This window comes from Phodopus roborovskii, unplaced genomic scaffold (assembly GCF_943737965.1).
Source record: "Phodopus roborovskii unplaced genomic scaffold, PHOROB, whole genome shotgun sequence".
Taxonomy (NCBI): Eukaryota; Metazoa; Chordata; class Mammalia; order Rodentia; family Cricetidae; genus Phodopus; species Phodopus roborovskii.
The window spans coordinates 966,295-980,267 of record NW_026126758.1 but is presented as its reverse complement, the minus strand read 5'-3'; positions in this window follow the sequence as shown (position 1 = coordinate 980,267).

Sequence of the window (13,973 nt, the reverse complement as noted above, 5' to 3'; positions counted from 1 at the left end):
ACACACACACACACACACACACACACACACACAAAACAAAAAAACAAAACAACAACAAAAACCTACTGTACATCTCTCATAGAGAACAAATAAAAGTAACGTATTTATATGAATAAGTCAGTGGAAAAGTCAGCCTAATTGAGGATTGAGAACCATGTCTGCCTCCTCTACAGGGACAAAGTAAGAGGGAATTGGGGCATAGCAGGCTGTGCAGCCATCCTTATCTCTGAAAGGTGGGGGGAACAAGCAAACTCCAATTTTTCCATGGAAGAAGCTCCTGCTGAGGGCATGGTCTTTGTGTGATGCTGTCTACCATAAGAGTCAATCATGTCTCTCCAAGGGATACAATGTTCTTCTTTTTGTATCTTTGTGATAATTTTTATTTACATTACAAAGTAGATTGTTTTACCTTTCAATCTCAGTTTCTGCACCCTCCCCTAATCCCCTGTCATTCTACCAACCCCTATCACATCCCCTTACTGCTCCCCAGGGAGGGTGAGGACTCCATAGGAAGTCTTCAAAGTCTGTCATATTATTTGGAGCAGGGCCTAAGCATTCCTCCCTCATGTGAATAGGCAGAGAAAGTATCCTTCTATGTGGAATGGGCTCCCAAAGTCCATTCACATACTAGGGATACATAAGGATCCACTATCAGAGGCCCCATAGACAGCTCAGTCCTTGTAACTTTCACCCATATTCAGGGGGTCTGGGTCAGTCCTATGCTGATTTCTCAGCTAACAGTCTGGGGTCCTTTAGCTCCCACTTATTCAGGTCAGCGATTTCTTGGGTTTCTCCAGGATGAATTTTATCCCTTTGCTGATCACTCCTCCTTCTCTGCAACTGAATTCCAGGAGTTTGGGTCAGTATTTAGCTGTGAGGGTCTGCTTATGCTTTCATCAGATACTGGATAAAGGCTATAAGAGGGCATATAAAGTAGTCATAAATCTCATTATCAGGGAAGGGCTTTAAGGTTAGATTGATAGGATAATGCAGATCATCCTTATAGACCTTTACACATATCCTTAGTGCCAGATTTGTCTTTAAACCTATAATGGCGCTGACTTTTATGGTGTCTTTTTTCTTTCTCTTCTGTATTCTTCCCTGTCTCAATCTTACTGCTCCCCAATGCCCTCTTCTCCCCTTCTCTTCTCCCCCTCTCTTTCTTCTTTCTTCTAACTCTCTATTCTTGCTTCCTGTCTTCCCTGTTTGCTCAGGAGATGTCACTTTCGCCCTTCTTCCTAGAAAAATACATGTCTGTCTTAGGGTACTCCTTGTTTCCTAGCTTTTCTGGTCATGTGGATTGCAGGCACATAATCATAAATTATGAATTTCAAGAATCATTTTCTTTTTCTTTTTCTATTTTTTTTTCTGCTGAAGAGTACTCGTTTGTAGAAATGTATCACATTTTCTCCATCCATTCTTCAGTTGAGGTGCATTTCAGTTGCTTCCAGGTTCTGGCTATTACAAATAATGCTGGGATGCAAAGTTCTTCTATTCAGCAAGAGACAGGAGAAGAAGCCAAGGTCAGGAATGGTGACCTCTTGCCATAACATTGTAACAAGTGGGATGTGGAATTCATTTGTGTTACCAATCATGGGCTTCCTGTGTCATGTTGGATCTCTGTTGGCCCTGTGCAATAACTTTAAGAGCCCAATTCTGATGTTAACTGGATTTCCCATTACGATGCATGCAGACATACCAGGAGCAATCAGAATCAAAGTCAGAGAGCTGGATTCACAGAAATGGGGGAACATTACTGAATCAGGATTCCAGGTTTGGGATCTGTGGACCAACTTTACCCTGTATTCCCTGGCTGAAATTGTATCTTCACTTTCCTTCCCTTGTATACCAGGGGGACATCCGAGGTGCACTGTCTCTGGAATGATGGTGTCTGCCTTCAGCCAACATGTCAATGTAAGACCCTCAGAATGAGGAGTCTCCCCATTTCTGTCTGTTCCCTCAAGAATTCAAAGTCCAGTTGATGCAGCACGCAAGAGACTTTAATGAACTGGAAATGTTTGCACACATGGGCCTCCTTAGCAATCACACTAGAGAGAAGCCTCATTGTCTGGGCACGGGTATTTTTAAAGTCAAATCCCACAGACTTAGGGAGCAGACATGACCCTCTGAACATTGAGTACATGACCAGAGTCATGGGCTCTAGCATGCTCTTTATCCTTTTAGATGGTTTCACTATTTAGGTCAGTAGGCCTCAGGGTGTACTAATCAATGTTGCCTAACCAAATGGGAGTTGCAGCTATCTCTTTAGTTCTCTAGGTCCCATCTGTAAAATCTTGTAATCCCGCTATCTAATGGCCTTGTTAGGGATAAATTGCAGGTGGTTAGCAAATTCCAGGAACTAAGTCACAGTGGCCTTGTTCAGATATCTGAGTCAGACTGCCCTGCATTCTAATTATTTGGGTTCCACTTCATTTCTTTGTTAGGTAAGGTCTTTCAGTCAGCACAAGTCAATTCAGTCAGCTTTCTTCAACAGGAGTATAAAGCAGGATAGATAGCCTTTGAGAATCTGCTTAGACATCAGGAATCCTACACATGATCAGGATATAGTGAGTTTGCCACCTGCCTTCCTTAGCTTAGTGCCCTGTAGAAAAGATGACAGTGGTGACAGGGACAGGGATAACAGTGACCTCATCAGACCCCTTGGTGTATGCGGCCACTGAATTCTAAAATGGATAGGGATTCCTTCCTCTCATGGCTCTCCCTATTTCCCTCATTCTCACCCTGTCTCTCATTCTCTCTGTCTCTCACTCTCCTTGTCCCTCTCCCTCACCCTGTCCCTGCCTCCTCACTCTGACCCTCCCTCTCTGCCTCTCACTGTTTTTAGGAGACAAGGTTCTGTATGTAGCCCAAACTACACTGGAACTTCCTCAGTAGACCAGGATCACCTGGAAATCAGAGGACTGCCCATCACTGAGCCCCCTTCCTCCAGAGTGCTGGGGTTAAAGTTTTGGGAAACCACCATCCAGGTATAATTCATGTCTCAAAAGGCTTTTTGCTAGGACTCTGACTCTACAGGGAAGAGCAGCGTGTAGATGCATCCTATGTTGTTACCAAAGAAAACACCAGAACAGAAATCCAAATAGCCAAACTTACCCAACAGTGACAGCTATTGTTGGCCTAGAGTGCTCCAAGTTAGAGCCAGGGAACATTTGCAAGTACAGTAAGGGAGTCGGTAAAGGTTTGGTGGTTTGTTCTTGGTTTCAGACAGCTCCTCAATCATCAAGGTATAGGGCACCCTCTAGTACTTGCAGACCTAGTGAGTAAATAGGACCTGCAAGGCATTTAAAACTATTGATGGTGAAACACTCAATTTTCTTCTCATAATGAAAGTGTAACCCCCATTCCCAACCAATCTTGCAACAGGAAGGTTGCCTGAGATTAATTTGCTGGATCCCACTGAGAATTCAGGAGATCACTGTGAATCCTGGACTGAGCAACACTTTAGTGTTTGGTGTTTGCTTCTCCACTCCACAGTGAAGTCATTTTGAGAGTTCATTGCAAAGAGGTGAGCATCTTTTGGTTACCAACTTCACTCCCTTATACACTTTTATTTCTAGACCACTCTGTAGAGATGTGGTTAATTTTTTAAACCTCTGGATTGCCCAGGTCAGGAGAGGCATTCCAGGTGTTTAAAAGTCATTGTCTGTAAAGAGTTCAGGTGAGTTGAGGGGACAGAGTTAAAGTGACAATCTTGCTCAGGGGATGTGGGTCAGTCTGTGCTGGGGTCTGTGAGCTCTCAGTTGCTCAGGTTAACTATTTCTTTGGGTTTCCCCAGGTTGACCCCTGTGCTCATCACTCCTCCCTCTCTAGAACTGTTTTTCAGGAGTCCTGCTCAGTGCATAGTTTTGGATCTTTGATTTTTCTTCCATCAGTTACTGGATTAAGGCTTTAGGAAGGCATTTTACTTATTCATCAATCTCATTTTATGAGGAGAAAGATCTTGCTTGAATTCATAAGCTAGACCATTATTTGATGGAATATAAGTTTGTGATTGAAATTACAGGAATTGCTAGCCTAGTTTCCAAAATGTGAATTTCCTTTTCTCTGACATCATCAGAATGTTCCTGTTTCCATTACTTTACATTCCAGGCTACACTCTGTACTTTTTGTCCTTACTTTTGCTGTTTTTTTTTTTTTTTTTTTTTTTTTGCTGTTAATGTTTTAAAAATGTATGTGTGCCTGAGCTGAACTGGAACTCAGATGCACAGAAGGAGGACAAATCCAGGCTACAGAAACACACCGAGACAGCTGACCAGGACAAGGAGGAGCTAATGGGCCCCCAGACTGATAGCTCGGAATCAGTCATTGGACTGACTCAGACCTCTGAACATGGGTCTCAGTTAGAAGGCCTGGGCAGTCTAAGGGACCTCTGACAGTGAAACCAGGAATTATCCCTGATGCCCAAAAGGACTTTGCGAGCACATTCCCCATGGAGGGATACTCCCTTAACATAGAGGCAGGAGAGAAGGCACAATCCCTACTCCAAATGACTTGACAGATTTTGTTGACACCTCCTGGAAGGCATCATCATCCCTGTGAATTTCAGGGGAAAATGGTATAGGAGTGTGGTCAGGAGGCATGGAAGGCTTGGAAAGAGGGAGAGAGGGAGGAATGGATGGGGGGGAATAAGGGGAGAAGTGAGGGAGGGGGATGGAACTGGAATCGATATGTAAAATAAGAAATATAAATAAACAAATATATTTTTTTAAAAATGCGTGTGTGCATGGCATGTTTATGTAAGAACCCACAAGGACAGAAGATGACATCAGATCCTCTGGAGCTGGAGTGAACAGGCTGTTCTAAGCTGCCTTATGTAGGTTTCTTCTGAAGATGAGTAGGCATCACTAACCAGGGAAGGAATATTTCCATTATATTTCTTTATACTTTTCCTGTTGAATGACACTGCTGGGCTTGCTATTTTATGCATATTTTGTATTCCTGCTGTTTCGTTTATCAAGGCACGGTTTCACTGTGTCCTGTAGCCCTGGCTGTCCTGGATCTCACTATGTAGAACAGGCTGAACTGAAACTCACAGAGATCCAGCAGCCTTGGGTTACTGAGTGCTTGAATTCAAAGCATTCACCAACTTTACCAGCCTAAGGAAACTTTTTTTAACTATGAATATTTTAGTCATTTATGTCCTCTTGTACAAAATTTTATTATTTCATTAGATTTAATATTTCATACAAAGTGTTTATACTAATCCTTTGTTATCCTTCCAGTGTCTGTAATCTGTGGTTTTTCCCTCTTGAATTCATCGTAGTAGGTAGCTATTAATCCTTCTTATTTGTGCAGTTAGACTTTTGCTGATACTGATGCCAGCTTTTTTGATTGATGAAATTAGCTTCATTAATCACTGGCTGCTGTCCATTTCCATTTTTACTTGCTGGTTTTTGTATATGTGCTGTTTCTTGAATTCTTTCCATTTCTTGAAAATAGTTTTTCCCCCACATAATATATTCTAATTTAGTTTCCCTCCTTTTGCTCCTCGTAGTTCCTCCTCCCTTCCAGGTTCACCCCCTTCCTGTCTCAGTAAAAAAAAAAAAAAAAAAAAAAAAAAAAAAAAAAAATCAGACCTCAACAGTTTAATAATAAAAGAAAATAAAAATTAACATACTGCATTAGAACAAAACAAACAAACAGAAGGTAATGAGCCCAAGAAAATGCGGAAGTAATATTGGTAGATACAGAGATGTACTGGTTTGCACACTCAGGAATACCATGAAAGCACTAAATTAGAAACCATAATGTAGGACACCAAGGCACCTTGAGCTAGCCTGAAGCTGTTGGCGGGAACTCCTTGCCCCAAGGCTTTTGTTGGTACTCTTCTCGTGACACACTGCTCGTGACAACACACCTCGTGACAACACACCTTGTGGCACACACCAGGTGACAACCATACCTTGTGACAACACAGGGAGGAGCTAAGCGAAAAAGTTCCTGTAGTTTTCCACTGTGCTATATAAGTTGGTATTTAAGCCCATTCTTGCCCCTCAATAAACGGCATTCTGCATTTGGTGTTCCAACTTTGCCATTGAACGAATGACCCGCTGTCTTGTCTTTATTTCAATCTCTAGGCCTTCGCCCGATTTGTTGAACAGATTGTAGCAAGGGCGCTACAAGTGGAGATCCCGCCGAGATTGGGAAAGAAAGTATCACCTAAGAAGAGATCTCCCTTGAAGGCCAGCCGGCAAAAGTAAGTGAATGAGGGTGTATTGAAGGATGGGTGCCAGTAACTGTAAGGAAAAGCTCAGCGGGCAATTAGTGGCCCTATTGAAAAGGCAGGGCACCAGGATTAAAACCAAGGCAGCTAAAGAATTTTTTGATATGTTAGAGGAACATAGCCCCTGGTTTATGCAGTCTGGAGGCTTTAACATCCCCGATTGTGGAGGTAAAAGGAGACCTCAAAAAGGCTTATAAAGAACAGGGGCCTGATAATTTCCCTATTGCCACCCTTTCCCTTTGGCGTCTAGTTAAAAGTGCGCTCTTGAGCAACAATGATAAGTAAAAGAACACTTGGCAGAAATGAATAGGATTTTTAAGGAAGTACTAAATTTAGAATCTGTGAAATCTATCAGGGAACAAGAGGGATCCCAACTAGATGATGATAGTCCTACTGTGACTGATGAGGAGGATACTTCGGAATCAGAAACTGAAGCTGATGAGTGTATATGCTGTCCGCCACGGCAGAACTCCTTTTGTGATTCTGATTCCTTTAGTAGGGATTCTACAACTCAAGGGTTAGAAGAAGAGGTCAAAGATTTAATAACCAAGGTAGAAGAATTAGAAAAGGAAAGACAGGTGTTTCCAGTAATAGAGACAGTGGATCCTCAGGATAACAGGGTTAGGGAACACAGCCCATTAAATTATAAGGATATAAAACAGCTTAAAGAGGCTGTAACTGCTTATGGGCCTCATGCCACTTTTACTCAGACAATTTTTGAGTCCTTCGCAGTGTTAAATTACACCCCTAGTGATTGGATGCAGCTCTGTAGAGCCCTGCTGAGTGGGGGTGACTACTTCCTTTGGAGAGGTGAATTTCAAGAATTTTGCAAGGAAACCATGCAAAATTATGCTGCTGCCGGATTTCCTGCTAGGAATTTAGATATGCTCACAGGCATTGGGCAATATGCTATCATTGCAGCTCAAGTACCTTTTGACCTAGCGGGCTATGCACAAATTGCTGCTGCTGCTACTAGAGCTTGGAAAGCCCTGCCTAATAAGGCTGCAGGAGATCAACTATCTAAGGTATTGCAGGGACCGTCTGAGCCCTATTCAGAATTTGCAGACCACCTCCTACAGCTGGCAGGCCGCATTTTGGTGATGTTGAAAATGCCATGCCCATAGTTAAACAATTGGCATTCAAAAATGCAAACAATATTGTAAAGAGGCTTTACGTCCCCGTAGGCCAAAAGTCTTAATGACTATTATATACGCATATGTCGGGACATAGATGGTCATCACATTATGGGCCAGGTTATAGCTTCAGTCATGAAAAGAGGGGAGAACAATGGAGGAGCCTGACCAAAGAGTTGTTTTGGTTGTGGACAGCCAGGACATTTCAAAAGGAACTGCCCCCAGGGTGTGGCAACGCAATTGAGCCTTAGGCCAGGGCTTTGTCCACGTTGCTCATTGGAGCAAGGAATGTAGGTCAAAGACAGATGCCCTTGGTAATCCCTTTACCAGCTCAGGGAAACTGGAATCGGAGCCAGCCTCAGGCCCTTCAAGCCCAAGTGTACGGGGCAATGGATACACCTATAACCCAACCAATACAGATGATCCCTCAGAGAAACCCCTTTATGTCCAGGACCTTATCAGAGGTACTCCAGGAAGCGCAGGATTGGACCTCTGTTCTGCCACCCGAGCAATATTAACACCACAAATGGGCACTCAAGCCTTGAGAACAGGAGTCTTTGGTCCTCTTCCCCCAGGAGCAATAGGGCTATTGTTAGGATGCAGTAGTGCCTTGTTGAAAGGAATTAGAGTTATTCCAGGAGTAGTAGATTCAGACTTTCAAGGAGAAATAAAAATCATGGTTAGGGCAGAAATGGGGGTATTAATGATACCACAGGGTGCTCGGACAGCGCAATTGGTTCTTCTCCCTATGTTCAAACCAACAATCCCTTTTTAAAGGACATCAGGGGATCTGCTGGTTTTGGGTCCACAGGCTCCATGGGTGCCTTTTTGGTATCAACTCTTGAACAGTGCCCCATGCTCACCCTTACCACACAAGGTAGATGATTTTCTGGTCTTGGGGACACGGGGCCGACTCCTCAATAATAGCCAAAAAAAAAAAAAAAAAAAAAACATTGGCCACAAGCATGGCCTCTTCAGCCAGCCTCCACTCATTTACAAGGAGTGGGAATTGCTGTGGCTCCAGAATGTAGTACTCAGTTTCTTAAATGGTCACATGATGAAGGACATACAGAAATTTTTCAGCCTTTTGTGTTAAGTCATATACCTGTTCAAATCTTTGGGGGAGAGATGTGCTTCAGGCCATGGGAGCAGTCCTTACTACTGAACCTGTTAAAAATATGCTGGCTGACCAAGGTTATGTACAAGGAAAAGGACTGGGTAAATTCCTACAAGGTGACCCTCAGTCTGTTGCATCCAAAAATTTAATTATCAAAAGAGCCAGAGATAGCTCTGGGCTGGGAAATTTTCCCTAGGGGCTATTGCTATGCAGCCTGTTCCCATTCCTATTATCTGGAAAACTGATAACCCAGAATGGGTGGAGCAATGGCCCTTATTACTGAGAAGTTATGGGCTGCACATCAACTTGTAAAGGAACAATTAGAGGCAGGACATGTTGTTCCTTCCACTTCCCCATGGAATACCCCAATCTTTGTTATAAAGAAAAATTCGGGAAAATGGAGACTCCTACAAGATCTCCAAGCTGTTAATGATTGTATGCCTATTATGGGAGCAACAAAACCTGGCTTGCCTTCCCCTGTGGGTATTCCTCAAGGCTATCATTTATTAGTTATAGACCTAAAAGTTTGCTTTTTTAGCATTCCTTTGCATCCTCAGGATAGTGAGTGATTTGCATTTAGCATTCCTTCTATTAACTTTAAAGAGCCCTATAAGAGATATCAATGGGTGGTGTTGCCTCAAGGAATGGCCAATAGTCCCACTATTTGTAAAATTTATGTATCATTGGCCATTGCCCCCATTAGAGAGAAATTTCAATCCCTATATATTATACATTATATGGATGATATTCTTTTAGCTGGCCCGGATTCTAAGGAAGTGAATGAGGCTTTTGGGGAATTGCAACATAATCTTCAACTAGCGGGTTTAAGATTAGCCCTAGAAAAGATGCAATAAGAATTTCCCTATCAATACCTGGGTCATCAATTGTTATTTTCTGGTATCCGTCCTCAAAAGATTACTTTAAGGCTGGATAATTTGACCACCCTTAATGATTTTCAAAAATTATTGGGAGACATAAATTGGGTTCGATCTAGTTTGGCCCTAACAACTGGGCAGCTTAGACCATTATTTGATATTTTACAAGGAGCTTCTGATCCTACTTCTCCACGCACCTTAACGCCTGCTGGTGCAAAAATGCCTCCAATCTGCACACTTAAATTATATTGACTGTTTTCAGAACTTGATATTATTAGTTTTTGCTTCAGCGTATTCCCCTACTGCAGTATTTTGGCAAACTGGTCCTATATTATGGGTGCATGAACATGCATCCCCAAGAAAGACAGTTAGATCTTATCCTCAGGCAATGCTTTCTGTTATTCAAAAGGCATACCAAATGAGTATTCAAGTTTTTGGCAAGATGCCAGATGTAATTGTTACTCCCTATACTCAACAACAGATACAATGGCTTCAACAGTTTGATGAGGAGTGGGCACATTTCTTGTGTTCCACACCCTGCTGCTTTGATAGTCATTTTCCTTCCAGTAAGTTAGCTCATTTTTTTTTAAAAATCACCCTGTGTGTTTCCCCAAGGTTATTTCCCAAAATACTCTGAAGGAGGCCCATAATGTATTTACAGATGGCTCTGCAAATGGTTGTGCAGTAGTTGTTTCTTTTCCCATTATCAAACGCTCTATACTTAAAGTGAAGTCTGCACAATTTGCGGAACTAGCTGCAGTACAATTAGCCCTTCAACATTTTTCTGATGAGCCATTTAACTTATACACAGACAGTAAATATGTGTATCATATATTGGCTCCCTTAGAAACTACTGCTTATATAGCTCCAGTGTCTCGTGTACAAGAACATTTACTAGCCATATAAAACCTACTATGGAGGCGCTCTCATCAGATTTTTGTAGGACATTTCTGAGCACATTCTGATTTGCCCGGCCCTTTAAGTGAAGGAAATGCCATTGCTGATTTTAATATTAAAACAGATTGTGCCATCATGATGATGAGAGAGTCTGGGTATGAAGCAGCCTGCAAAGCTCATACAATCTTCCACCTTAATGCAGGGTCACTTAAATTCCATTTTAAAATTACTAGAGACCAAGCTATTGATATAGTTAAGAATTTTCCCCTATGTGCAGAGTTCTTACCAGTTCCATCCCTTGGAGTTAACCCCCTTTAACACCTAATGATATCTGTCAGAAGGATGTTACCCGTGTTCCTTCCTTTGGTTGACTCCAATTTTTTTATGTATCTGTGGATACCCATTCTCATCTCATATTTGCCTCTGCTCATACTTAAGGATGTTAAGAGCCATTGTTTACATGCCTTTGCTCATATGGGAATGCCCAGACAATTAAAAACTGATAATGGCCCTGCTTATAATAGTCAGGGTTTTCTTTCTGCAAAATTTTTTTTATCTCACATAAGATGGGTATCCCTTATAATTCTCAGGGTCGGGCCATGGTGGAACGTGCACATTGCACAATTAAAGCCTATCTTCATAAAACAAAAAAGTGGGAGTTTACAGGATCTCCTCATAATCACCTTTCTCTTGTATACATTTTAAATTTTTTTAACTATTGATGGTGCTGTTCGATCTGCAGCTGACAGGCATTGGCACCCTCGGTCATCTGACTATGGCTCAGTTACGTGGAAGAATGTCACTACTGGAAAATGGTGCGGCCCTGACCCAGTTCTAGTATGGTCCCAAGGGTCAGTTTGTGTCTTTCCACAAGACGCAGATAACCCTGTTTTGGTGATTGAGCGGCAGATTCGCCATATGCGGAAGGATGGTGATTGTAACAGCCAGAAAGAAGGTCCAATGGGTCTTCAAGAATCTACTCATCCTGATGCCTGTGCGTCTCAGTAGCCATATGTGGCCGTTTTTCCTGACCACTAATTACAGTTTGGATCAAGCGGCTATTTAAATTTACACTTTGATCCAAAGGACAAGAATTTCACCTTCATCTTAGGCACTGTATTCTGGTTCCATTCTTTTGTTGTAACCAATGCTACTAATTTTGGAGAAAGTTTCAATTGTTCTGAGCAGGTCTGCCGACTGTAAAGCTGTCATGGACCACATACCCCGGGTGTGCAGCAGAGAGGAAAGGAGATTCCATTATCAAGGCTGCCAGTACAGCCTTCACCACTGAAGCAACAGTTTCTACCATAGCCCTCTCCCAATCTGTAAATACTGCAAGCATAGTGGATCAACTATCAGGTGATTTGGCTTAAGCCTTAGCTATCCAAAGCACACTTAATTATCTAGTACAAATTGTCATTTTTAAACCAAATTTACAAACTAACCTCCTATAGGAACACTTGAATTTTTGTGAGAAGATCATATGGCTTCTTGTTCTCTGTCTTTTACACATATCTGTGTTAATGCATCATTTTTCTCCAGAAATCCTGGAGTGATGAGTTTTTAAGTTATACACATGGTTTAGCCATGCAGATCATTAACATCTGTGAGACCTGAGTGCCTCTTGCAAATACAGAAGGCATTTTACAAGGACTTCAACTTGCGGGCAGAACATTGGGGTTTGTAGCCCTTGTACTTGGTGCTACTTTGCCACAGCATTAAACAGGCCCAGGCCAACTTTATAACAAGACAGATACTGTCTTTGGCTCAAGAGAAAATGCCTCTGCCCACGTGTTTCTGACAAACTATTCACCAGTGATGGGTAAGGCAGAGGGAGCAAATATCCATCCTAAGACAGGAAGGTTATGGGCCTGGGTGACCTCGCCAATGACAGGTAAGGAATTATGCTGACGTCCTCTGTCACCTAAGACAGGTGTCAGTTTATATTAAAGAAAGGGGGACCTGTAGGACCCCAAGGCACATTGAGCTAGCCGGAACTGTTGACGGGTACTCCTTGCCCCAAGGCTTTTGTTGGTACTCTTCCCGTGACACACACCTCCTGACACACACCTGGTGACACATACCCCGTGACAACCATACCTTGTGACAACACAGGGAGGAGCTAAGCGAAAAAGTTCCTGTAGTTTTCCACTGTGCTATATAAGTCAGTATTTAAGCCCGTTCTTGCCTCTCAATGAATGGCATTCTGCATTTGGCGTTCCGACTTTGCCATTGAACTAATGACCCACTGTCTTGTCTTTATTTCAATCTCTAGGCCTTCGCCCGATTCGTGGAACAGATTGTAGCATGGGCGCTACAGCATGATATATACCTAAAGGACCTAAAGGGTAATAAGAGAAGAAACCCATAAAACAAAACAAAATTAAAAAATAATGCAACTTTTTTTTTTTTAACTGGGAAAATTGTGACGTAACATTATGAGACAAGGAACCCCCAAACTTGTCCTTGAGTTCATTTTCTTTTGTCTATATAGTGCTGGGCATGTTGTAGTCTACACTTAAGATTAGTGTGTTTACAGGGTTAGACTCCCTTGCAGGAAACTAAATTCTCATTTTCAAGTGGTTATCAATTGGAGACCTCTTCTGGGATGTGGGCATATTTCCACAACTCCATTTAGCACTAGGACCACATCTGCTGCAGACTTGTGCATGCCCTGTGCATGCTGCCTCAGTCTTTGACTACAGTTGTGTGTCAGCCCTGTTGTGCCCAGAAGGCGTTGATTCCATGGTATTTTTCATACCCTTTAACTTCTACACTCTTTCCTCCTCCCTCTTCAGCAAAGATCCCTGAGCCCTTGGGGAGGGATTTGATGGAGACATCCCATTTAAGACTGATTGTTCCAAGATCAGGCTGGGGAGTTCTGTGTGTCTTAGTTAGGGTTTCTATTGCTGTGAGGAGACACAGCGACCACGGCTAATCTTAGAAAAGAAAACATTTACTTGGGTGGCGATTTAACAGTTCCGTTGCACAGTCCATTATTATCATAGGGAGGAGCATTGTGCTGTACAGCAGACATGGTGCTGGCTGCACCTTAATCAGAAGGCATTAGGAAGTGCTATGTGACACTGAGATATACTTCAGCAGAAGAGACCTCAAAACCTGTCACCACAGAGATAAACCTCTTCAATAAGGTGATCTTCCCAATAGTGACAATCTCTGCGAGCTTATGGGGGCCAGTTACTTTCAAACTACCAGACTATATTTGTTACAGTTTGCTGAAGTCTTCTGATGATGGCTGAATAAGGCAGCAATCTATGTATATCTGATATCAGCTCACACTGTCATTCAAATCCACATGCCTCAGGTAGCTTATGACTTCCAGAGCCATAGGAATGCAATCTTGAATGATGCATATGATTATCCACAGTGCTTGAGAACTGACATGGGATCACAGTCTCTATTTTGGGGATAGCTGCCCTGTTCTTTGGGACCTTCACTTGGTCCCCAGCATTTTCTCTTCCTCAGGCTTCTTCAGACTCAGCAGGAACTTCCCTGGCTCTATGCTCTTCTAATACATAGTTTGTCTTGTCTTTGTATACCTGCAGAGACTACTGGGAAGGTACCATCCCTACTCTCTGCCTTCATTGAGCAGGAGCAGCAGATGAAAGAGGTAGAAAACCTCACCATTCACTTATATCACGTGTTATGTGAAACAAATGAGCTGTGTAGAATCCAGGCCAATTATA